The sequence below is a fragment of the Thermobia domestica genome, chromosome 9 (genome assembly GCF_964235325.1).
Source record: "Thermobia domestica chromosome 9, izTheDome1.hap1.1, whole genome shotgun sequence".
NCBI classification, from domain to species: domain Eukaryota; kingdom Metazoa; phylum Arthropoda; class Insecta; order Zygentoma; family Lepismatidae; genus Thermobia; species Thermobia domestica.
In genome coordinates this window covers 263705673-263732776 of record NC_137462.1, presented here as the reverse complement: position 1 = coordinate 263732776, position 27104 = coordinate 263705673, and the positions used below count along the sequence as shown (strand labels likewise).

General features: G+C 36.6%; 1 protein-coding gene across 7 annotated transcripts in view; it reads right to left on the bottom strand.

The window, feature by feature from the left end:
• The window catches only part of SPR (G protein-coupled sex peptide receptor), a 2424528-nt gene that overhangs the window by 312036 nt on the left and 2085388 nt on the right, over positions 1-27104 (bottom strand). Inside the window, exon 1 of one of the 7 annotated variants that reach the window (XM_081726003.1) lies at positions 14777-15051. The exons of the other annotated variants lie outside the window; for them this stretch is intronic. The gene's annotated coding sequence lies outside the window, so the exon portion shown is untranslated. Of the gene's footprint in view, positions 1-14776; positions 15052-27104 lie in introns of those variants that run through there. 7 annotated transcript variants of the gene reach the window in all.

Below are 27104 nucleotides of genomic sequence, written 5' to 3'. Positions count from 1 at the left end.
GCATAGAACGGGAAGGAGTATTTTAAAGAGGGTCGCAAGTGTCATGCAGGAAAAAAAATGTTCTTTTCTCTTCCTAGCTTCTGTTTTCTTCCCTACTTGACAAATGTTACATTATTTTTCTCTAGTGCAGCGGTGCACCTCCCTAAATCCGACCCTGTGTACAAATGTATGTGAAAAACGACTGGAAGCTATCAAAATGTAAGTGTGGAGAAGAATGGAAAGAATTAGTTGGATCGAGAGGAAAACGAATGAGAAAGTGTTGGAAATGGTGGGGGAGAAAAGGACAGTAAAATACTATTGGGAAAATAAAGAGAAACTAGTTGGCACACTGCCTAAGAAGAAGCTGTATCATAAGAGACGTTTTAGAGGGTATGGTGGCAGGAAAAAGAGGGAGGGGTCGAAGAAAACTGCACTTAATAAACGATATAAAAACAGAAAGATCGTACGTGAAAGCGAAGAGCTTAGTGGAGGATTGTGGACCACGCAAGCTTCCCAGTTGTGGCAAGTAACCTGCAAATAAGGGCAGAATACTTATGATGATGATGATGATGGAAAAACGTACGTTGAGTTACGAAATTTTGCGGCGTTGGACTCCAACTTAGGTGCACTCCTGTACAGCGATCAATAATAATCTTAAGATTAATGCTGCATAGCAAGAATACAGCACTTTATGTAGGGCTAGAGTTTAACTATCTCTAATTACAATGCAAATATAATTATAGTCGTCCGCACTCAACTATTTCACTCTCTTTCTTATGTACAGTAAATTCAATTACATAATTCTGCAGTTATTACGGAAATGCTTATTTATGAAATATAAATTTATAATAGGAATTTTCGGAAAATCTTGTCAGAAGAAAACTCAGTATCAAGAGAAAACTACATCTTTTGGATTTTTTAAATGATTAAACTAAGTATACTCAGTGGTAGAGCGTTTACCTCTGGAACGTGGGGTATCTGGTTGGATCCCTGTTCGCGCCAAGGGGACTTTATGGTGAACAAGCACCGTGTGTTGGGGTTTCATCACGGTTCTCCCGTTCTCTCTCACTTTCTTCATTCCACCATTTCATTCGTTTCTCATCATCACCGTTTCGTTTATATGTGGGATGTAAAACTTAAGGATTTCATTTCATTTTTAAACTTACTAAATTGCAGATTATTTACTGAAACATTTATTTAAACAAATATGTACAAAATTGTCTGAGCGTACGCGCCTTTGATTTGGGAGACCCAGGTTCGATTCCCGGTGGGAGCTCATGTGGATCGGATTCCACGTTAATCAGTAGGTCCCGTCTCATACAACCTCGCTGCTAAAAGGTACGTTAAAAGATTTGAGAAAATTGTCGGAGAAAACTTGCCCCCTTCCCATATGAAACTGTTCAATTTCCTCCCCGCACTACCACACACAAAGCAACTTACAGAAACATTTCAAAAGGAAGTTTAAAATTTGGTCGAGACAAGGTCTACCATATCGTCTCTACCCAAGTGAACAGACAGCGGATCGTACAAACGGACAGACGAAAAGACGTTCGTCCGAAAATAACTGTTTTGCACGTAGGGTCATAAAAGTACAAATTCGTTGAAATCTTGAATTCGACTTTTTTTTTTACGATCGTCATATCTTTCTCTCCCCTATCATCGCTCAAAAATTCAGTAAATAAATGGAGGTGTCATGGTTTATGCTTTATCATTGCAATTTCTTAAAGTAAATAATGTTATGCTGCAGTTATTACTAGAACATTCATTTCTGAAATAAAGAGAAAATTATTGATGTTTTGGAAATCTGTGTGTGAAGAAAATTCAGCCCGTAAGTAAACCATCCTTGGGGACTTTATTAATGATAAATTACTTACTCCGCATTTCACGGTTATTAATAGAAACTTTAATTTATGAAATACGAACAAAAACGTATGGGTTGCTTTGGAAAAAGTTCTTCGAAAAGGGCTTACCCTGAAATGTAAACTATATTGATTCTTCAGAACAAATAAGTTACGAAATAGTGTCAGGTTTTTAATGAAACAGTTATTTATAAATATAAACAAAATCATGTGAGCCTAGTTCGAGAGAATCGTACGAAAAATAACTCACCCCAAAGAGTAAATTAGCCTTGTGGATTTCACGGGAAAAATGACTTACGTCATATTAAGGGCTAATAAAATATTTATTTATGGATTATGAAGAAACTCATCTGGATCAGTTTTTAGGAAATAGTCCAAAGAAACGTAGCCTCAAGACTAATTTATTATATATTCTGAATTTTTCGCAGAGGAAGAATTTATACATGTATCGTGTTCTTAATGAAATATTTATATATGAAATATTTTAGTCTGCCAATTATGTGCTTTAGGCCAAGGCAGATGGGTGAAAAATAGGGATGGCCTTTTTCGAAATTTTTCGATTTTCGGAAATTTCATTTTTCGTTTTTTCGTTTTTCGCTTTTTCGAATAATTTTTCGTTTTTCGTTTTCCGAAAAAAATTTAGTTTTTCGTTTTCCGAAAAATTTTTCGTTTTTGGTTTTTCGAAACATTTTTAGTTTTTCGTTTTTCGAAAACTTTTTCGTTTTCCGAAAAATTTTTCGTTTTTAGTTTATCGAAAAATTTTTCGTTTTTCGTTTTTCGTTTTCGAAAAAGCCATTTTTCGAAAAAGTATTTTTCGAAAAAATGTGGCCATCCCTCGTGAAAAAAGGTGTGAATGGAAGAATTAGTGGAATGAGAAAATGGAAGGAAACGGAACTATCACTCAAAAAACCTACAAACACGATGTTGTCCACCACAAACTTACCTGGCCGAGGATCGAACCAGTGACCTCATACACCAGAGGTAAGCGCTTTACCACTGAACCACCGTGTCGTCCATATTTACCTATGAAATATAAGCAAAATCCTTAGAGTCGTTTTCGTGAAAATCGCAATTATTTATTTTCATACTTGAGTAAAACTACCCTTGTTTTTGAAAGTAGGAAGAAAATTCAAAAAGTTGTCTGCAGAATGTTATAAAAATCGTCCATTTACAATTTGATTGAATTACGTTGAATAATATGACATCTAGCCGAGTGTTCGTACATCCGGACATAAAGAAAACTGGCAGACAGATATTCAAAAATTAATTTTTCGGCATGTAGGGGCCATAAAACATGTAAGTCTAAATTTACTGAAGTGTCGAATTCCATTTTGTTCATCATCATACTTTATTCTATCACCGCTTGGAAGTAAAAATATACGTAACAAGAAAGAAATAGGAGAAAACCAGTATAAAGCATAATGAAGACAAAGGTAAATTAAACAGAATAATTCTATTGTTGCCTAGTTAAAAATAGTATAATTAACTGCAAAAGAAAGAAAGAAAAAAGAGAAAAGAAAAAAGGACAAGATGATAATAGTAATCTTAAAATTACGCATAACATCTGAAGTTATCACTTGTAAGTACTAGTAAGATCGAATAAAACTTTACTTCTTTGGTACACTAGATACACACCCTGTTTCAAAAAGAATTACGTATTTCGAATGCATATATTTATTAAACTTTAAGACATTCGAGTATGAAATTTTACACACTTATTTACGAACCTCTCAAGTTGAAATTACAGTTCAAAGTTCAAATTACACATGTTCAATATGTCCTCCATCAGCGACACGAACAATATCACATCAATACTCAAATTTCTCCCGAGCTCCTCCGTGGCTAAGCGGTTAGCGTACGCGCCTTTGGCGTGGGAGACCCGGGTTCGATTCCCGGCGGGAGCTCATGTGGTTCGAATCCCACGTTAATCAGTAGGTCCACGTCTCATATAGCCTCGCTGCTGAAAGGGACGCTAAACTACAATCAACTCAACTCAACTCAACTCAAATTTCTACCATACTCGGGCAAGCATGTTCTGCGTCACTGATGTTATGCCAGTACGGATCCGGTTCTTCAACTCTTCCAGGTTCTGTGGTAGTGGTGGTACATAAACGTTGTCTTTAACGAAACCCCACAGGAAGAAATCACAGGGTTTCAAATCTGGTGATCTTGGAGGCCAGCTGACACAAACTAAGTCGCCAGCTCCTTGACGACCAATCCAGCGGTTCGGCAGAGTTTCAGTCAGATATTCAAGCACTTGGCGATTCCAGTGAGGGGGTGCCCCGTCTTGTTGAAAAATGAAGTTGTCTTTGTGCAGCCTTGGAAAAAACCAGTTTTGTAACATAGGGAAATACTGCTGACTGTTAACCGTATTTCCATTAAATAAGAATGGGCCGTAAACAGATGATCGGGATATCGCACAAAACAATTGAGTTTGGGCGAATCTCGTACATGTTCAATGACTGCATGTGGTTTCTGTACAACCCAAATTGGAACATTTTGTTTATTTACCTGTCCACTAACACGGAAAGTCGCTTCATCACTGAACACGATACGTTGTGCAAAAGTGTTATAATTGTCAATAGCATCCAGAAACTCGTTACAAAATGCCACATGTTGGAGTTTGTCATAAGGACGCAGAGCTTGTAACAGCTGTAACTTGTATGGCTTCATAACCAACCGACGTCTCAGAACACGCCAAATTTTTGTTGTCGGCACTTGTAACTCCCGACTGGCACGACGAGTTGATTTTGAAGGACTACGTTGGAAAGCAGTTTGAATTCGTGCAACATTTTCTTCAGGAACACGAGGGCGGCCAGGGCTCTTTCCTTTACATACACATCCTGCATCTACAAACTGTCGATCCTATCTGCGAATGTTCCACCCATTCGGAGGATCAATTTGGTACCTCAACCTGAAACTTCTTTGCATTGTAATTACGAAATTTCACTTCGCAAACTCGGGAACACAAAATGATTTCTGCTGCGGAGTAGCCATTTTAAACATATGACGGTTACCAAGCAAAACAGAAGACAACTGACATCTAGTGGCTATTAATATAAACTAAACTATGTATTCGTTTCTCCAATAGCCAAGCCGAGGCGCAGCGATCGATAGTTTGAACTCTTTTTGAAACTAAACCTTTTAAGGTTTTACATTTCCGGTAAAGAGGTACAATTTCTTTTACTGTGATTTGAAACTTTGAAACTAATGTTGTGTAGGTCTAAACACTACTTATTAATATACGAGAGGCAGGAAAAAAAAATCTCAGAAGTTTACTGTAGCTCTTTCTTACCACAATACGTGTATGAGACATTTACTTAACCCCTTTCTGTATAATTTTTTTCTTTAGCGAAAAAAAAAATAATCAGTATTTGAAATCCTCATATGGGAACTTGAAAAATTAATTAAAACTTGATTTTTAGATTTTTCATTTAATTCCGATGAGAAATAAGTAAGTGTCATATATGACACACTTACAACTCACAAAGAACATGCCAGATGACACCAAAATCTCTTATTCATACACATCAATATCTTATACAGCAGACAAAACTGCCATTTGATGCCTTTGATAAATCACAAAAAGGATGAAGTGAAAAAAGAGTATGTGTCATATATGGCACGGTATGCAGTTAATTGGCTTCAAAGTAGGCATCTTCGGAACACACACATTTCCTGCATGCTCCTGCCATTACTGAAAACACCAACGAAAGTACCGTATTCTCGCGTGTATAAGCCGCACTCATGTATAAGACGCACCCTTAAAATTTACCTTTACATCCGTTTTAAAAAAATCTTTTGTTCGTTTACCGGTAATTGTTGATTAAAATCAACAATAGCGGTATTTGAGTTAACGTGTTTGTTCCTGTATTGAATTGTTGTTTCGTCTGATTGTGGCCTTGTGGATTTGTTTTCTATACGTGTTTCTTGTGATGTACGGTAAATACCGTACAACAAACGCAAAAAAATTAATACCGTAATTATCTTTAAACCATTTTAAATCATTCGCGGGTATAAGCCACACCCTTCGTTTTATTTTCGTTTGCTTTTTCGTGAAAAAAGTGCGGCTTATACACTCTTTTGATACGGTACTCTTTTGATATCTTCCGAAGTTCAGCAGCTACGTTCTGTTAGATCTCTTCTACAGTGCAAAGCACTGATACCGTAAACTGATTTTAAGGCTACCAAAGTATCTGAAGCACATTTCCCCAATTTGCACATGAATTTGATGTTTTTGCATTGTCACCGTTTAGCTATACTACTCATAAACTGACTGTTATGACTTGTTCACACTTGTTATCAGGGTTGCCAATCGTCCCGATTCTGTCGGGACTGTACAGATTTCTAGCTTATTTGTCCCGCGTCCCGACCGGACGCTCGTCGGGACGCATATTGTCCCGATTTATCGATTTTCGAAGTTAATTAATATTTTACTGGGCCAAAGATTTTGTATGATGATAGCCAAAGAATAAGACTTGGTTTTAGTAGTACTTTTTGTCAGTAATCCCTTAACAATGTTATGCACTCATTTGTGATAAAAATTCTACATAGTTTTCCCTCTAAACTTTGTTTATATTAAATAAATTGCAGGTGTTTTGGTTTGAATTTGTTGTATATATTGCTTATACCTAGTGATGAGCAGTGAGTGGGAAAATAAAAAATAAGATGCCTCATTTATCAGGTTCGTGTTATTCAGCTTATTATTTACAGTGTTCAACGACTCGCCGTACGTGTAGTTGTCTCCGGGGGGGGGGGAGACCTCCAATACTGATGTCTAGTCCCGATTTCTCTTAAGGAAAGTTGGCAACCCTGCTTGTTACATTCATAACTAGGCAACGTAAGGACTGTATTCTACAATATTCACTATCATTGCATCACAAATGCCAAAACTAGAACATCATTTTGGGAATACTTTGACTGCTTCTCGTATATATAATATACATCTTTTCTGTAAAATTTGTTCAAAACCTTTTCTCTGTTAGTAAGTAACTTTAAATCTCTTCTCCGTCGATTTTTATGTAAGTTCATAGATTGAATTTTGTAGAAAAGAGCAAATTTGGATATTGTGGTCAGTTTTTCTCTTTAAAACTAGGACCTTCATAGCCACAATGTAATACAGGGACGCAATTCATAACTTATAAGCTAATCTACTTCTTCATAAAACTCTAAAAACTTTCTCTAGAGTTGTGTTTAAAGTATGAAAAAAATGAAATTTTTGAGTTTTACGTCCCACGATTATGCCGGCTAGGCTAAAGGAGACGGTGATGATGAGTAATGAGTGAAATAGTGGAATGAAGAAAGTGGGAGGAAACGGGAGAACCCCGAGAACACCCACAAGCACGGTGTTTATCCACCACAAAGTTCACTTGGCGGGAGTAGGGTTTGAACCCGAGACCCCATGCACCAGAGGTGAACGCTCTACCATTGAGCCACCGCGGCCCCTGTTTAAAGTATGGATCCAGGACCTGTCAAGAGACGCTATGCGTCTGTATGTGATTTTCTCCATTGCAAATCTGAGTCATTATCATTATAGGCATTTTGTCATTATTAGCAGGTCATTTGCCGCAACTGAGAAGCTTCCATGTTCGTCTTTAGCTAACCACTTCGTCGTCCTTCAATTGTAGTCTCATTCGCCCCCTCCTTATTTTTCCTTCCACCATATTCTCTAGCACGCCACTCATGATAGTTTCCTTCTTAGCCAAAGTCCCGGACAATTTCTCGTCCTCTTCTTAATAATATCTAAAACTGTCCTTTTCTCTTCCATCACTTCTAAGACCCTATCATTTTTCGCTCGATTCCGCTAAAGGGTTGCAAAATACCGTTTCATAAGTCTCCTTTTATTCAGTGTAAAATTAGAGCTCAACGGGGCTTTTAACATCCTTCATCTTCATTCGTATGGCTTCGTATATACTTAACGCTTTTATTGACAAACTGTTATAAAAATGAATCTTATCACCACAAGATTTCGTAAGTGAATGTAGGAAGAGAATTTAATAATTTTTCCTAATTTACACATGACATTTCTTAGAAAGTAACAGTTATGTTTATTCTAATTATTTTGGAAAAAGGTTAGTCGTAGCCAGAAAGTTACGAAGTAAACAAAATTAAATCAGGATATTCAAAAAATGTTTTCTTACAAGGAAAGGACATGAACGTGTCATCTGGACGAACGTGTCAAAATCAAACATTCGATAAACATAACAAAGATATGTTCATGCACAAAAAATTAGGTGCCGTGGACAACGGAGTAGGTCCTTGGGGCGGATTAACTTTGTTAGTATAAAGAAAATCGTAAACTCGCTGTGAAATAGCTATTGCATCAACACTGTTCATTGGAAAGTCATGGTTTATACTTCATTCTCTTCAGCATGAAACAAGCCTTCCAGAGGCGCTATGTATTAGAGTCCATAATGTACTTGAACGGAAAGCTGGGAGAAAATCGGGAAAATTCCCTCTAGAAATCCCTCCTATTAACTTTGGACCCCTTTGGATTTGCCCCGGGTAAAAGCACACAATCCAAATATATCTCAAAAATAGTATAGGGGATAAGAAATGTGTGTACCAAGTTTTGTATTGATAGACGGAATAGATATGAGGGAAAAAGCTTGCACACCAATACACACTTCTCCCTCATACCTATCCTATCTATCAAAACTTGGTACACACATTTCTTATCTCCTGTAGTATTTATTTCCTATAGAATTGAATAAACACTCCCAGTGTCCAGGGCATATGTGTGCTACTAATGAAACTTATCTCCTATAGAACTGAATAAACATTCTCAGTGTCCAAGGCATATGTGTGTTACTAATGAAATTTATCTCCTATAGAATTGAATCAACATTCTCAGTGTCCTAGGCATATGTATACTACTAATGAAACTATCTCCTATAGAATTGAATAAACACTCCCAGTGTCCAAGGCATATGTATGCTACTAATGAAATTTATTCCTTATAGAATTGAATAAACACTCCCAGTGTCATGGGCATATGTGTGCTACTAATGAAATTTACCTTCTATAGAATTGAATAAACACTCCCAGTGTTCTAGGCATATGTGTGCTACTAATGAAACTTATCTCCTATAGAATTGAATAAACACTTCCAGTGTCCAAGGCATATGTATGCTACTAATGAAACTATCTCCTATAGAATTGAATAAACACTCCCAGTGTCCAAGGCATATGTGTGCTACTAATGAAACTTATCTCCTATAGAACTGAATAAACATTCTCAGTGTCCAAGGCATATGTGTGCTATTAATGAAATTTATCTTCTATAGAATTGAATAAACACTCCCAGTGTCCTAGGCATATGTGTGCTACTAATGAAATTTATCTCCTATAGAATTGAATAAACATTCTCAGTGTCCAAGGCATATGTGTGCTACTAATGAAACTTATCTCCTATAGAATTGAATAAACACTCCCGGCATAGGGCATATGTGTGCCCTAATGTAGCTTATCTAATGTAAATCAAATAAACTCTGCTAAAGAAAATGAAGAGATAACGCGAAACGTAAATTTAGCAATGAATGCACTTGAGTTTATGCTAAGAATTAAGAATATATAAATATTTTTGCCTGGATGCTTATACAACCCACAACTCTATAGTATTTTGAGGGTTCCATACTAGCGTTACGCGTACCGTACACTTATGAATATCATAAATAGTATATGGACATCTACCACTAAAATCAACATTACCCGTTAATATGTTATCATATTGACATCATTAACGAACTTGGTAAAATCTCTTGAACTATCTATCGTTAAAAAATGCTAAATTATCTTTCCTTCATGAGTTCGTATGGAGTAACAGACGTACTAACATTACAATATTATAAAGCAAACTATCGTGATTCTAATAACATTAGAATTTTATGAGGCCCACTAGCGTGATTCTAATAACATTAGAATTTTTATGAGGCCCACTAGCGTGATTCTAATAACATTAGAATTTTTATGAGGCCCACTAGCGTGATTCTAATAACATTAGAATTTTTATGAGGCCCACTAGCGTGATTCTAATAACATTAGAATTTTTATGAGGCCCACTAGCGTGATTCTAATAACATTAGAATTTTTATGAGGCTCACTAGCGTGATTCTAATAACATTACAACCTTATAAGGTCCATTAGCGTGTTTGCTAGTAACATTACAATCTTATAAGTGCCAGTAGCGTGACTCCAGTAATAAGCATTCCTGATGTACCTGTCGACTACGCAAGTAATTCTTACCTTGAGGCATCACAAGTGGTAGCTTTTATTCTACCACCTATAAATCTATATAAAACTACTTGCGAAGCAACAACATGGATGTTCAGAGCGGAATTCGTCCTTGTGGTGTTGCTACTATCCATTGATAGCAAGCGAAAGATTAATTACCAGATTTTTGAAAATTTCGTATTCGTATTTAAATAACTTAGTGCGTTGATATAAAACTATTCATAACACTAATTTCTTTTTCAAATAGTAATGCTTCAGAAGTTTCCTATTATAATTAACTTACACTTCAGAACGTATTTACAGCGTCGGATTTATATGGTTTTGCATATGCTAAAGAATTAGAGCTAGAAATTGCTAGTGCAGCTTACTGATGGTGATGATTGATTATCGCTCGTTTGTGTACATAGTTTTTGATTCAAGCGTGATCCTAATAACATTACAATCTTATAGGCTCACTAACGTGTTCTTGATAACATCAGAATCTTATAAGGACCACTACAGTTATAATAGTAACATTACAATGTTATCAGGTCCACTAGCGTGATATTAATAACATTGCAATTTTATAAGTCCCACTGGCGTTCTAACTGAATCTACCATCCCTTGCAGGGTTATAGGCTTCCGTTCGCAATGAAAGTGGACAAGTTACTTAGAGTCGCAGCCTTCGAGAAACTGTTCAAAAGTCTACGTTTTGCTCGTACTTCTATCCAGAAAAATGGTTGGACATCAGGCTCGCACCCAGAAATTTTTGTTGGGAGTGGTCCAAGCTTTACGGGGAAAGACCCAATACCACAAACCACTATATCTATGTAGTATTGAGCGGATATTGTTATCCACCCGAAAAGACAATAAATAATTGAAGCGCTTAGAGGATACAGGTGTTATGTTACATTTTTCTGAAACCTTGCATTCTGGCTGTTCATGCACATATGTTAGTCATGCCACATAGCACATCATTTAGTGAGTCCTAGTCTGAGTGCAGATAATTAGAAACGATGAAGGGTGTGTGTTAACGGACAAATTTCTAGATGCCAATTTTCCCGAAATGTACAATTTGTTACATACCACTTTGATCATTTAACTGCTTCAAGTATAAAATACTTTCACCTGTATATCTTTTTAAATGATAGTACTAGATTGTTTCTATAAGAGAAAGAGTATATGTGAAGTGTAAGATCAAATTTTCATGTTATACCAATTGAGTTAGGAAGTTCTTTTGGGGGGAGCGAACCTGGTAGACCCTCGTCGGTGGACGTCCCGCGAAAGAGTTATGAAAATAAAGAGAATATTAAAAGGAGAGTGCAGATTTTCTTTTTACCAGGACTTACTGGAAGATACAACTGAAGCTCAAATAAGTAATCAGTAAAAATAACGAATTTTATTCTTTTGGAATCATCGGATTTCGCAGTAATTTTCGAAATGTGAAAAAGGTAAAAGAAACAATAAAAATGAACGAAGTGAAATATTTAACTTAACGAACGATACACGGTTATGTTACTCAGGCTAAAGGGGATAGACGATTAACAAAAGTCAATGATTATGACACAACCTGTAGAATAAGAATCTAGAAGGAAACAGAAGAAGCTTAGAGAAGCAACAGATATGTTGTCTAGTACAAACTCATCAAAGCTGGGATGGAAACAGGGGCCCGTCCTATGGAAAGTGAGCAAATAGTGAATAAGGTTATACATATATACAAAAGTATTCATATTTGTAGCTTTAAATGAACTGGTTTTCTGATTTTCTAACTTGGGGACACGGTGGCTCAGGGGTAGAGTGTTAACTTATGGTGCATGGGGTCTGTGGTTCGATCCCAGCTAGTGCAAAGTGGACTTGGTGGTGGACAAACACCGTGTCCATGAGCTTTCTCGGGGTTCTCCTGTTTCCTCCTACTCTATTCATTCTACCGTTGCATTCATTTCTCACCATTACCATCTCCTTTAGCCTATCGGACATAACTGTGGGACGTAAAACTTAAAGATTTCATTTTCTAACCTATATCGATTATATCTTGAAGGTAAGCGGGCACGGTGGCTTACTGGTAGAATCTTCACCATTGGTGCATGGGGTTCTTGGTTCTATCACCAGTGATAAGTGAATTTCTAAGTTTGTGGTGAACAACATCGTGTCTGTGGCTTTTCTAGGATACTTTCTTTTCCTCCCACAATTTCATTTCACAAATTCTTCCATCATGATTCAGTTGTCTTGACCATTCATCTCATTTACCCTAAGGGTCACAATTGCGGGACATTAAACTGAAAGATTTCATTTTCGTACTCTGAAGGTTAAAGGAAAGGGAGAGATGATAAACTGAAGATAATGATACCGAAAGAAAAAAAATAATAAACTATGGTAAACATAGTACAGAGGATCGCGGGATGCTTACATTTATGAATGAAGTGTTTATCCTGGTAGTTGAAGAGATCAATATTCCATGTATGGGAAGCGAATAACTACTGCTAAAGCCAAGTTATACCTGTGGAGATGCCGAGATAATTGGAGTAAGAAAGTTTCATATCCTTTTGTGATAGGCAACCCACATTTCTTTGCTACCGTACAGGTTGCATGAAAGCTAGGGAATGCAAGAGATGGTAAACGAGATATTGATAACCACCAATAAAGTGACAAGTACCCGTGGACATGTTAAGGAATTGACTCCATTGACGAACTTGAACGTAATAGTAGCCCTAGCTACTGGAAGAAATAGAATTTAAAATTTCGCTTTCGTTCGAAAGTTATCGGGTTGAGTAACGGACCAAAAGAACAAACTAGCATCACACTTATAAGGGTCTCTAGCATGTCGTTGTAAACTAGACCAAACAGTAGAACGAGACAGTTAATGGACACATCCACAAGAAACTGATATGCCCGAAACAAAATCTATATCACAAATAAATGAATCGAAATGAAATGAAATCTGAGTTTAGCGTCCCCAACTATGCCTGTTAGATTAAGGCAAGTGAATGGTGATGGAGGAATTGGTGGAATGAGCAAGTGAAAGGAAACGGGAGTACCCCGAGAAAACCCACGAGCACGGTGTTGTCAACCACAAACTTACTTGGTCAGGGATCGAACCACGGACCGCACGCTCCAGAGGTAAGCGCTCTGCCATTAAGCCACCGTAGCCGTCCACCTAATAAAATAAATGAAAGAGTAAAACAACGAAAGAGTTCATCAACACGTCCAATACAAACTGATATATTTGCAATAAAATCTACATCGCAATAAATGTTCTACAAACTAACATTTATTTGTGTCAAAATAAGTCTTATTCCGTGCACATTCGAAAATGAATTTTGTTCGGAAAAATGTAGCGATGATCTAAAATTAAACGTATCGGAAGATGGTGGTGATTAACAGGTGCGCATCCAGAAATTTTTAGCATTAGCATTAGGATTATGATTTAGATTTCTGGGGTTTCGTGATGGATGACGTCCCTCAGCTAGCACTCTATCCGGGGAAAGGAAAGGAAGGAAGGAAGCAGCCTGGGACCTATATGTTAGGTACCACCCCGGCATATGCCCGGCATGAATGAGGAAAACCGCATTCAGAGTGTCTGGCCTGAAAAAGCTTTTTTTTTTTTTTACACTTTTTCGACCGAATGACCCCACCGGAAATCGAACCTGATACTGCTCGTACCGGAGACGAGAGAGTTAAAGACTTCGCTACACGAGGCCACGATGTTGTCCTCCAGAAACTTACTTGGTCGGGGACTGAACCAGGGACCCCACGCACAAGAGGTAAGCGCTTTTTCACTGAGCCACCGTGCCCCACAGTTCTAGCGAAAGTCCATCACAGACTGATATGTCTGAAGCATACAAATAAATTCTCTACAAACATCACACATAAATTTTCCACAAACTAATCCTAATTGTTATCCCGTGCAGATTAGAAAGTGCTTTTTCTTTTTTTTAATGTAGCGATGATCTAAAATTAAACGTATCAGACGATGTTAGTGATTAACATGCACGCACCCAAAAATTTTTGTTAGATAGGATCCAAGCTTTGGGGGTGATAGTCGAACACTACAAGCCACTAAGTCTATGTAGTATCGAATGAGTATCATTCTGACACAGAAAGGCGATAAGTAATTGTAAAATAATTCCATCTATATTTTCATTTTTGTAAGAGAAAGAGTACAAATGAAGGGTAAGATCAACTTTTCGTGCTACATCAATCATTTCCTTGTTAAACAAGTACAGTTTTATTGAGTAATCATACAAATGTGTTATGAGTTAGGAATTATTTTTTTTTGGGGGGCAGACCTAGTAGACACCCCGTGGGTGTACCCATGCTGGTGGTTAATAACATTTGTTGAAAGTCCTTACTTACACGACGGTTATGAGGTATAGTTAGATCCAACAGGAGGATAGCAGTTTACAAAGATTAGGAAGAAACACGAGCTATCGGCAAATCAAGAAAACCAAGTGAGTACATTATAAATGTCACAAAGACATTGCCTGGAATTGAACTCATACGATTTCAAAGTGAGTATTTTTTTGCCACTAATCAGCCACAAATTTTCATGAAGTTCTAGGAGAACGAGATGAATAAATGTCAAACAATGTTCGAATTCTCTTGTAGAGAGAGAGAGAGAGAGAAAAGTGTTACTTCACTTGGGTAAAATTCTAATTCGTAACTTGATTTATAAAAGAAGAACAGATAACAAACGAGAAAATTGCAGAAAGCATTTTTTCGATACTCACGTCGCATTTGAAAGTTGAAGCGACGCGTCCGTGATTTCCCCGGAAGCGACGTCTTCCAATAAACAGGATTCCGATTGCAGGAGTCTCACTGTCACAAGCTTCAAGAGACAATTTATCCTGTAATGAACAAGATGCTTTGCATTGTTGCGTAGCTACAGGATGTTTTTCCTCTTTGAGATCCGTCCGTCCACTCACATGCGAAACTATGCTACGAATGGCCAAAGCAGAGTTACAGCGCGGAGCCAACACGAATCGTCAGCCGTCACACACCTTCTCCACAGCAATACTCGTCCACTGGAAAAGCACGTGGAGTGTAGCGAGCGCAGAACCCACTAGTTGAATGTTTCTCCACTAGATGGGAGGTGGAGTTCTCGCTGTGCAAATTTAACCTCTTCAGCAAGGCGTTGCTGGAATTTTTAGCTTCTTTTTCTGTTTTTCATTTCATGCTCTCCTTCTTTCTTTCTTTCTTTCTTTCTCTCTCTCCATTGCTTTCCTCTAAGTCCTTTAACAAAGTAAAATTTTAGTCTCAATTAAGGTTTTCAAGGAATTTTACGTGCAGATATTATGCTCATTATGTAACAACGAGTTTGAGCGAATACATACACACATATCTATTTTACTTTTCTATAGAGAAAATATTTTCACCTAAAGTAAAGTACTGAAAATGTGTTTCTTTTCTACACAAAATGATGTTTAGATCACTTTGACCTTGCAAAAGGCAAAGAATCATTCATGTTTTTGGTTGAAAAGCTTGTTAAAATTGCAAAACTTATTTAGAAAGGTATTAATTTAACACTAATTATGAATACGTTTGCAGCATCACCGTTAAAATTAATTATGGTTTCATTTGCAGTTTTCTCAGTCACTGGTGTAACTAGGATATTTTGCTAAGGAGGCTAAGCCATGGCCCTTTACTTCTCACAATCACCACATTATTTCTGCGGTCCAACATGTTTCTAGGGTAGTGGACACTCCTGGCCCCCCTCAAGTTACGCCTATGCTTAGAGTAAAATCAGTTTAAAATATGGGACGTTTAGAATACAAGCAAACCAAGTCAAGTTACCAAAGTTGTTAGGAAAAGCAAAACAAAGCTTGAAAATGACATTTTTGAGTTTAACGTTCCACGGTCATGGTAAGGAAGACTATTATGTGAGACTAAGGGAGACGATGATTAAAACAAATGAATGCTGATGGAAGGATTGACAGAATGAGAAAGTGGGAGGAAATGGAAGCATGTCAGAAAACTCACGAGCACGATGTCTTCCACTATACATTTACTTGGCCGAAGATCAAACCAGGGACCCCATGCACCAAAGGTAAGCGCTCTACCATTGTACCACCGTGCCTTCTACCGCTGAGAGAAACTATAGATTGAAAATTAGTAATATGCCTACCATGTATACATGATTAGTAATTATGGCTTCAATTCACAGATAATTGCTTCAGCATGACACTTAATAATCTTCCTACAAAACGTTTCTACGTCCATGAGCCTGTATTCTATAATAAACATGACTGGACAAAGCAAGCACAGATAACAAATAGACAGACAGAATAGGGATATAGAAAGCGTAAACTTGCGTAACCTTTTACACGATTTTCCCATTCGAGGACAAATAGACATTGCAATGTTATGACGACACATTTCTCATTTTTCATTGCATATTGAAGGATTCACTTGACTTATCATACTTGGTTGTTCTCAGGCCGGGTATGCCCGGCACGTTTAGAGCCCGGCTGGTTTAGCACCCGGCCCGATGTCGAGCTGAGCACAGAATACAGATCCAGTCGGGCCAGGCTGGGCCATTTTTGGGCCTGAGTTTGCAGAACTCTGATCTCAATCCCTTACAGTTAGAGAGATAACATTTGCTATTTGTACCATTGTTTATTTAAAGTTATTGAACACAAGTTTCACCCTTTGCTTTTGCTGCTTTCCTTTTCCTTTTTATTTGACGTAGGAAGGCAGAAAAAGGGTAAGATGGTTCATAAAGATATCCATATGATCTGTTCGAATTTCGTGCAGAACTTTGAGTTTAAAGGACTTCCATATGAAAATAGAAGGAAGAAATAAAAGAATACTGCCCACTGTAGCATGTGAGCGAATGTACTAGTATAATAGAAAACTGCTAAGTTATTTATTTTTAAAGTAGATATGAAAGAATACACAAATCATGCTGGAAAATTCAGAAAACTTAATGTACACGTAATACTATCTGATACATTAAAGAGCTTATTAGAAATAACTTACGATACTTCAGTCGAGACACGCACCCAGAATTTTTTGTTGGGAGTTTCCCAAAGCTTGGAGAGGGAGCAATACTACCAGACATAACGTCTATGTTATTGGATAGGTGTTATCCGAAGAGACTATAATTGTTAAGTAATGCCAGCTATATTCTCAGAAAAATATTGAACTAGATTATTTTCAGCATATAAAAAGCACAGATGAATATCAAATCTTTAGGCTGTAATATAAATCAATAAATTCCCTGCTAAACAAGTGTAATTTTATAAAGAAAGTGTAAAAATGCATGTCGAGTACGAAGTTTTTGGGAGTCTGAACCCCAGTGGACCCTACGAGGTCGCGCCCCTGCTTCGGTTTTCTTTCAAACCACGTATGCATCTCATCTTATGGAGATTAACTGTTGGCCAAGGATGTGAAGACAACAAATGAAGGGTAAGCGGAAAAAAGAAGGAATGTCACAAAACTGCATTTTCGAGAAAACTGCGATTTAATATTGAAAAGCACGTAAGAAGAATAGGGTTACTTACATGTTTTGCCCCTTTTTACATGGACATTTTTACATCTACGTATGCATGGCATATACAGTCAAATAGTACCAAGAATCACCAACAGATAGGACAAAGTACCCGAAGAAATACATACATGGACATTCCTTCTTTTTTCCCCATGACTGAATATATGCAACCTGGATAATTCTGAAGTTGTGTGTGTTGCCTAGATTTAGAGATTGTATAAATATGTAACCAGCGCTTTTGCTTGTAAAACTACGGTCAATATCTTATAACTAGTTTTCAACCTTTCGATACTTGCGGACCGGTAAAAAACACGGAGTAATGTCACGAGTCGGCAAAGTAGAAATTACCCCACTCCATTTATTTATTTAATTCTAGTACTTATTATTAGCATTATTGTTTATTTATTATTAAAGTAATAAAGCTAAAAATTACAAATTTTCGAGTCACCAAAGCATTTTACTTTCAAGTTCGAAATTTCAATCAAACAATTATTCCATTTATTCTCTCGTAAAGCCATTTTTATTGTCGCAACACGGCGTTTGTTGCTGTTTCAACCAAAATTTTGTCGATTCGGGAACCCAATACTAAAATTATAAGACGTATAGTGGCACAAAAGTTCAGTCGTTTCTAGTATTGTACATTAATTAGTCAGACCGCAGAGAAAGTTGTTTTACATAAATACGTAGGTGGGAAAGTCACTACGAATTTCAAAGCTATTCAACTTAGATCGGGATATTCTTCACTAATATGTAACAAAAACTGATTTAGTGTGTTTCGAATCTGCATTTGAGAGTTGCACCGGGAGATGTCTTTGCAGAAACATCAAACAAATGAAATTGACTAATGAGTATGACGTAAAGGGTTTTGTAATAATTAAGTGCATGAGTGGTACCATTGCATGCAGTTGTGCTATGAGGTCACCGACTTCACACGAAGTCAAACCATTGCCCATCAAGAATATGGTAGAAGTTGGCGGACTATTACTGGGTTTTGTTAGGAACTGTCTACATAACTTTAGCGCAGTTTAAAGAGATCAACATAATACGCATAGATCCAAAATTGTATCTATATATACCAGCCCAACGCAATCTGAATTCCGTAATTAAGTCTGTCTATAACACTGCAGCCAAGATTAACTAATAAGCACGAAACATCCAGTGGAATTTGCATACTACGGTAATGTACCAACGCGTCACCATGTACAAAATGCCTCTGCATACGAACCACAAATGGAATGGAGACAATTTGGCCATAATCATAACCAACAAGCTACAACACGTTTAGAACCAAGTTCCATTCTCCGACGAAAACGGATTTGCCAATCCTTAGACAGTCATAGATACTGGGTGCGGAAGCGATCAACAGACCACATTCACCGCAATTTTACATCCCTATGGTGAAAAACAGTAACGTCGTAAATATAATGGTGTAAGGTACCATATAGAAAGAAGATCTTCGTTGCGATGAGCACATCAATGCTACTAAATACATCAAAGTACTGCAAGATACATTGTTACGCTTCTCTCAAACACGCTGACTATAATGGAACGCCACGCAATACAAAGCTTACCATTCACGGGAAGAAGTAAACTGGCATTCAAACTCCGCGCTGGCCCGAGCAATTCCCGGACATAAACTTTATAGAAATTATTTGGCGTTTGCTACAATTAAAATTTCACAAAGAATTACACACGCCCGGAAACAAGCAATAGTTACTTCATATACCATGTGATGAATGATATTACCTGATACAGGATATTATCAAAGACTCACAGGATCCTATACCATGTAGGATTAAAGCTTCATGTATTACTAAAGGGTACTCGAGTATCGAGAATGAATCTCTCTCTGCACTCGTATATAGCAAGTGTCACATTCAGAATTTCGGGGTGGTTTAAAGAAAAATGAAATCTATAAATTTTCTAATTTAGATCGATAAAACAATTACAACATGGTCCGGCTGTTGAAAACCACTGAACTAGAGAACTTACAAGATTTAAAATTTTCCTGAAGCAATTAAGCTTTTTGAACGGAGAAAGACAGTTTATTCAGACTAAAAGAAACTGAAAGTACATTGAAATAACAGCACCAGTTGACAACAATTATAGTAAATAAGTACATGTTTTCCTGTTTAATTTTGTTAATAATAATAATAATAATAATAATAATAATAATAATAATAATAATAATAATAATAATAATAATAATAATAATAACTTGATACAAGAATGAACCAAATTTAGGAAGCTGTCTGTCTGGAAAAGGAGGTACAAATTATAATAATGCAAGACAAATTACACAAAATAATCTCAAAAAGCGCTGCCATAAACTTCTAGAAATAGTTTCCATAAAGCAAATGGAAAAAACATGGACATACAAGATCAAAGTAACAACAAGTGTATTATAATGCATTGTTTACAGGGGCGTCATTTAGGGGGGGGCAGGAGGGGGCAATTGCCCCCCCCCCCCAAGAGTTTGAGGAATACATATACTTTAATCGATTGTCTACTAATATACTAGTACAAAACGTGAAAATCTTAGGTTGCTGGTGCTTTTGCCCCCCCTCAAGCGAAGTTTGAAATGACGCCCCTGGTTGTTTGTTGTGTCTTCCGTCACTACGTATTTTTGTGATTTACTAATTATACATTAAGCGGTTATTCTAATCTAAAGCTATACTGGTTAGTATTAAATGGTCTCATTCGACCGCATTTAATTAGTAAGTAAACAATGTGTGACGAAAAAATGAACATGTAAAATATATATATATATATATATATATATATATATATATATATATATATATATATATATATATATATATATATATCCAAGTCCTAGAGTCCTAGAGTCTCCATCCACGTGTATTCATTTCTAAAACTGGTAACTCTTTTCCTCTTATACCAACATTTCAACGCTTGAGATAAGCGATTGAGAGAGAGAAACTGCCGTTGCAAATTTTAAGTCCTCGTTTCTCGTTTAAACTTATTAACTGATAGATTTTTATTTATGTACTTTTTCAGTAACGTTGGCTCATATAGGTCGACATCTACCTCTTAAAATTGTATCTTGAACGACTTGGTGATTTTGAATCTCTTCCACCAGAAATTGAATACGGGGCCTCACCAAAAGTAAGGATAATAGTTACTAACCCAGTGAAGAGGGCTTCCGAATTTGTCATAGTTGTCTGCATGATAACTTGTAGAATGCTGCTGGGTGTTTAACTTTCTATGGCATTTTCAACCTTATTCAGAATTCAATAATATTGTTTGCATCTGCAACAGTGTAATAAATAATGTGAAATAAAATGATATAAATAAATCCACTCAAAAGGGTTTAATGGTTCTTCTTTTACTGATTGCTTCATACTACTGTGCATTCTACGCCTATTTTACCATTAATCTATTTTATGCTTTCAGTACAAAGTACTATCTGTTCACAGCATTCACTCAAGCGTACCACACCAATTCAATTACTCGATATGTTATCACAATTATCGAATTGGCAACATTAAAGGTAAGTGGTTAAGATGATTGCATGCTCGTGGCCTCATATAACAGCTTGTCAGAGTAAATTTACTCAGGGGATACTTGAATGTGCAAGAGTCCGATGACGTACTGATATAGTCTCATGAATTGAGATGTAGCAGAGAATCATGCTAAGATGTCTAAGCACACGTTCTATTCGAGTACTATCCAAGAAAGTCTAACGAAGGACACAATACAAATATAAAATTGATCGTTATTATAGTTCTGATACACAAAACTTTACATATTGTAAATATCAACAAAAAATATTTAGCTAGACTTGCAATTGATTCTGGCGTTCAAATGACGTCAGAACCTTCCCTCTCGCTGCACGATGCTTAATGGTGATAAAGCAAACAAATTACCAGATACAGAAACTAAATAAAGCTAGCATGCTTTAAGCCGTTTTGTGTATGAAACAAACTAATGTATTCTAACATAAAATATATTCATTTAGTTCCGTAAGTTAAATCAATCGTCTAGGGATTAAGGAAAATAATTAAATACTAGAAGTAGTGCATTCAATGAAAATCAGTACCGAAACTAACTAACTCTTAATAGCGAGTCTTACAAAGAAGGAAGAGAAAGTCACAAGCGAATATGCAGTATGGCTTCTGTTGAAAACGAATATTCTATTATGTTGCACAGAAAGTATCTAGTGCCAGGCAATGATACGTACTGAAATTGACCGTGTTTTGAAAAATCATTATTTAAATTTATAAACGAAAACTTTGTAACTGATTTCCGAAGAAAATAAGCAGATAATTTAAATTCACGGATGTGAGTCAGTCGGCACTTTACAAGTTTCATGATTACTAGTGTTGAGTTTCTTGACGAGAGTTCACTACTTCTTAATTCGTTTTACAGTACCTCAGGATGACTGGCATTGTAAAAGGGGAACGAGGCACGTCTGTGTCAGATTTAACAGGAATGTTCTTTACATTCGAAACAAGCAAGGGATTTCGTAAGATACAATCGTAATATAATCTGTTTTATTCAGCAAATTCTATTATTACAAAGGCAGAAGACGAAAAGACAATGTAGTTGCCGGAACTCGGAATTCGTGGTGGACAGAACAGAAAACAGATAAGACAGAATGACAAATTGAACTATTGAATTGGAAAATGAGAAAAAATGTTTTTTTTTTCTTATTTGTCGATGCTGTATCATATTCTGTGACATGTCCGAACATCAGAAATAATGTATAGTGCGTTGAGATGAAAGCTCCAGCAAAGACGTTCTGGAAAAACCGCTTTTTATTGGTTCTATGAAATCTTTATTAAACTTCAATTATTTAACATAGAATAGGTGTTAACTTTTAAAATCAATTCAACATTTATCAGAATTATCGATATTCTACTTAAGGGGTTTGCTTTACAAAGACTACTTTATACAGGGTGATTCTTTACAGGGTTTACAACTTCAATCAGTTATAATTCTTTATTGGAACCACATACAGACTTGGTTTATGTGTCATTATACTGCAAAACACTTCAAGTTTTCTGTGACAAATCCATTATGGCTCAATGTGTGCACCTGCGGTCATGGTGGACAATATCCCAACGAAAGTCGATTTTCTGTCAAACAGTAGCCAGTATTTCCGGAGTAACATCCGCGATGGCTGTTGTGATGCGATGTTTAAGTTCATTAACATTATCAGGTCAATTAACATTTCATTAAAAGTTCATTCACATTTATCCTATTTCATAAACTCCTTTCTATATTTACCCTGTTACAGAAACTCCTTTCTATATTTACCCTGCTACAAAAACTCCTTTCTATATTTACCCTGCTACAAAAACTCCTTTCTATATTTAATCTGCTAAAAACTCCTTCTATATTTACCCTGTTACAGAAACTCCTTTCTATATTTACCCTGTTACAGAAACTCCTTTCTATATTTACCCTGCTAAAAACTCCTTTCTATATTTACCCTGCTAAAAACTCCTTTCTATATTTACCCTGCTAAAAACTCCTTTCTATATTTACCCTGCTAAAAACTCCTTTCTATATTTACCCTGCTAAAAACTCCTTTCTATATTTACCCTGCTAAAAACTCCTTTCTATATTTACCCTGCTAAAAACTCCTTTCTATATTTACCCTGCTAAAAACTCCTTTCTATATTTACCCTGCTAAAAACTCCTTTCTATATTTACCCTGCTAAAAACTCCTTCTATATTTACCCTGTTACAGAAACTCCTTTCTATATTTACCCTGCTAAAAGCTCCTTCTATATTTACCCTGTTACAGAAACTCCTTTCTATATTTACCCTGCTAAAACTCCTTTCTATATTTACCCTGCTAAAAACTCCTTCTATATTTACCCTGTTACAGAAACTCCTTTCTATATTTACCCTGCTAAAAGCTCCTTCTATATTTACCCTGTTACAGAAACTCCTTTCTATATTTACCCTGCTAAAACTCCTTTCTATATTTACCCTGCTAAAAACTCCTTCTATATTTACCCTGCAAAAAACTCCTTCTATATTTACCCTGCTAAAAACTCCTATATTTACCCTGCTAAAAACTCCTTCTATATTTACCCTGCTAAAAACTCCTTCTATATTTACCCTGCTAAAAACTCCTTTCTATATTTACCCTGCTAAAAACTCCTTTCTATATTTACCCTGCTAAAAACTCCTTTCTATATTTACCCTGCTAAAAACTCCTTCTATATTTACCCTGCTAAAAACTCCTTTCTATATTTACCCTGCTAAAAACTCCTTTCTATATTTATCCTGCTAGAAACTCCTTTCTATATTTATCCTGCTAAAAACTCCTTCTATATTTACCCTGTTACAGAAACTCCTTTCTATATTTACCCTGTTACAAAAACTCCTTTATATGTTTATCCTGTTAGTTCTTGTGTCCTTCCACCAATCAGTAAGAGAAAGAAAAAAATTCAAGAATTATTTTCTTGTACATTCTTATTCCATGAATGTTTTAATCATCATTCACTTGCCTTAATCATCGTCTCCCTTAGCGTAAAGGGCATAATCGTAGAACGTTAAAGTAAAAGATTTCATTTCACTTCGAACCTAAAGTTGTAGAATTCAACCACTTTCAATTTGAACGAAAACTCTATAGAGCAAAAGCAGTACAAGATAGAGGCTTACTACACTCAATTAAGCACCCCAATAATAATTTCATCTCCACTCTGATCTTACAACTAAGACTAGAAGCGGTAGAAATCTACCCTATCTTTTGGTTCCAAAACTAAGAAAATATATCATGGAAACCAAACTTCTTCACAAAATGAACACCTAGAATTGTTGCTTTTTCTGAGTAACAATTACTTAAATTTCTTACGAACACGTAACTAAATCCAAACTAATTTTAAGGACCATAGTTTCGGTAACTAATTAAGTTCTTCACGGGAAAGTACTGTATGTCACAAGCATATTATTTTACTTCATGAAATGTTTGTTGAAGATCGAATGAGTTCTATAGATCGTGCGTGCCCAAGAGCTTGAGTTTGGAATCAATTAAATGATGGACGACATATTTTTAAACATAAATAAATAAATAAAATGTACTCTGGTGGACAGGAAAAAAGATCATACATTACAAGTTATAATTTTGTCCAGTAGATGTCGACCGCTCGACAGTGTTTGGAGCCGTTTAACTGCGAGATATATAACTTATATTACCTTTGTTTCAATAGTAGAAAATGGGATATAGACATATATCGTTAAAGTCACCGTTACCCGTGACTCCGTTAATGAACTCAGCCGAGATTCTTGCAGTAAGAAAAGCTACATATGTTTTTTTATTATAGGCAACCAACATTTCTTTGCTAGTGAGCAGGTTGCATAGACGCTAGGGAATGTTATAGATTTCAAATGAGATATTGATATAGACACCGTTAATCGTTAAGATGTTAACGGATTTACTCCACTAAGGAACTCGGCCAAAATAATTGCTCTGTCTATTAGGAAATACATTTTTTTGAAGTTGGTTTATTCCGCAGTAAACAATGTGGAATGTTTAGTGGCGGTGTTTACATTTCGCTATCGTTTCCAACAGTTTACAACACCTGACTCTAGATGATTATGCCCGCCGATTGCAGTTTTGAAGCCGAATGCAGCAAGCTATGGAAGATGATGATGACTTTGCGGGGATATTGATATTCAGCGACGATGTGTCGTTTCAACGCAAACTGCTCTGGTGAACAGGTGCAGCTTTTCCGTATTTGCGTACAAATGCACGCTCAACGCTCGTAACCAGGGGTAAAAGTGGACTTCACACCGTCCTCCATACCCATCTTTGCCCACTGTAATATTTTTGAAAAAGGGAAGAGACGCCATGGATATTTTTTGGGTTGGGGTAACGGCATCCTCCTGAGTTGTCCCTCACTTGTACCCCTGGTCGTAACCGACTAACACTTCACATACTCTAACAGAAAAACTGTTCTCCTGCATTGCCGCGATCTTGTACAGTGCTGTCACCGGCCTGCCATCTAGCGGGCACGCGAGCAACGAGGCGGGAATTTTAAACTTGGTGAGTGTATCTATCTTTTCATGTATCACACATCTTTGTACGTCGTATCAGGGGCGTCATTTCAGATTTTGTTTGGGGGGGGGGGGCAAGAGCACCACCGAAATAAGAATGTCACGTTTTGTACTAGTATATTAGTAGGCAATCGATTAAGGTATATGCATTCCTCAAACTCTTGGGGGCAATTACCCCCTCCTGCCCTCCCTAAATGACGCTTCTGCGTCGTATACTTGTAAACTTGTTACTGAACAGTGCTTTTAGCCCTAAGGAATCATTTAGGTTAACCCTACATTGAGCCTGTAGTGAAGTTTCTGCCATATACCTTGTAACATGTCGTGATCGACTAGTGTAATGGATTTGTGATACACACATAAAGATTACGAATGATGCACAATAAAGGTACTTCGGAGATTACTTTTAATAATTCATCAAAGAAACAAATCACAGTCCATAAACTCCTGGATATGTAAAGGTCAAAAAATTAAAAATTGACACTATTGCTTTCGTGAAAATAATGTCTGTAAAAGTTCAAATACAAATAATTAATTATATCCAAGATTATCTTTCCACGAACAAAACGGAAAGTAAATATTGTAATTTTTGGACGCCTTTTTGTAGAACCTTAAACCATGAGGCGGTTAATTGATTATCTTCTTATGTCTACTCTTAAGACATAAAAAAAAAAATCCACAGAAATAAGTAGAAAATAAAAAAAAAACTTAATGGAATCATCTCATTGATCCTGCAAATAAAAATTTGTTCTTGGTAATCTATTTGCGAAGAGAAAAAGGTAACTAACCCTTGGATCCTTTTTTCCATTGCTATCTCCTACTCTTAGCCCATTATTCTCCAATTTCTTCCGCTGTGTTGGAGCAGAAGGAAAAGACAAAATGGTCACTTAATTGAGTTTACGAAATGGCGTTTACGACAAAGAATTAGAGACAAAAGGAGATGTCCATTTTTAGACTTCTATGAGCAAGCGTTTTTTCCTTGTTCTTTTTTTTACGTTTTCCCATACCTTCTCCCATGGGGACTGATTGATTTTAATTCCTTTTGGTGTTTCATCCAACAAACACTTCAGAGAACAGAATCCTATCAAATTCCTTCCCCTTTTACTTCCTTTCTTCGTGTAAAGCCTTCTCTTTCAAGGTGTGATATTCGTTGCAATCCAATAGCCGCTGATTCAACGGAGAATAGGAATGAAAGGACTCACGCAGCTAATGGAATTCGAGTGGAGTATAGGCGACAAATGGTGTATTGCATATCAGATTTCTATTCCTAAAGCTAATCAATATCATTCACGCACTTACATACATACATACAGGGTGTTTCAAAACAACACCGACAACGTTTGGGAGATGATTCCTGACACCAAGATAAGACAAAAAGTATAGACCAACCTGGGTGCACAAAGGCTTCCTTTCGGAGTTATAGGCTGCCGAAAATTTGAAAAGAAATTAACTTTAAAGGTTCATAGCTCCAAAACTGTGGGATCTACTATAGTCGGATCAAGACTCCACTTAAGAACTAATGTGTACCCTATCAA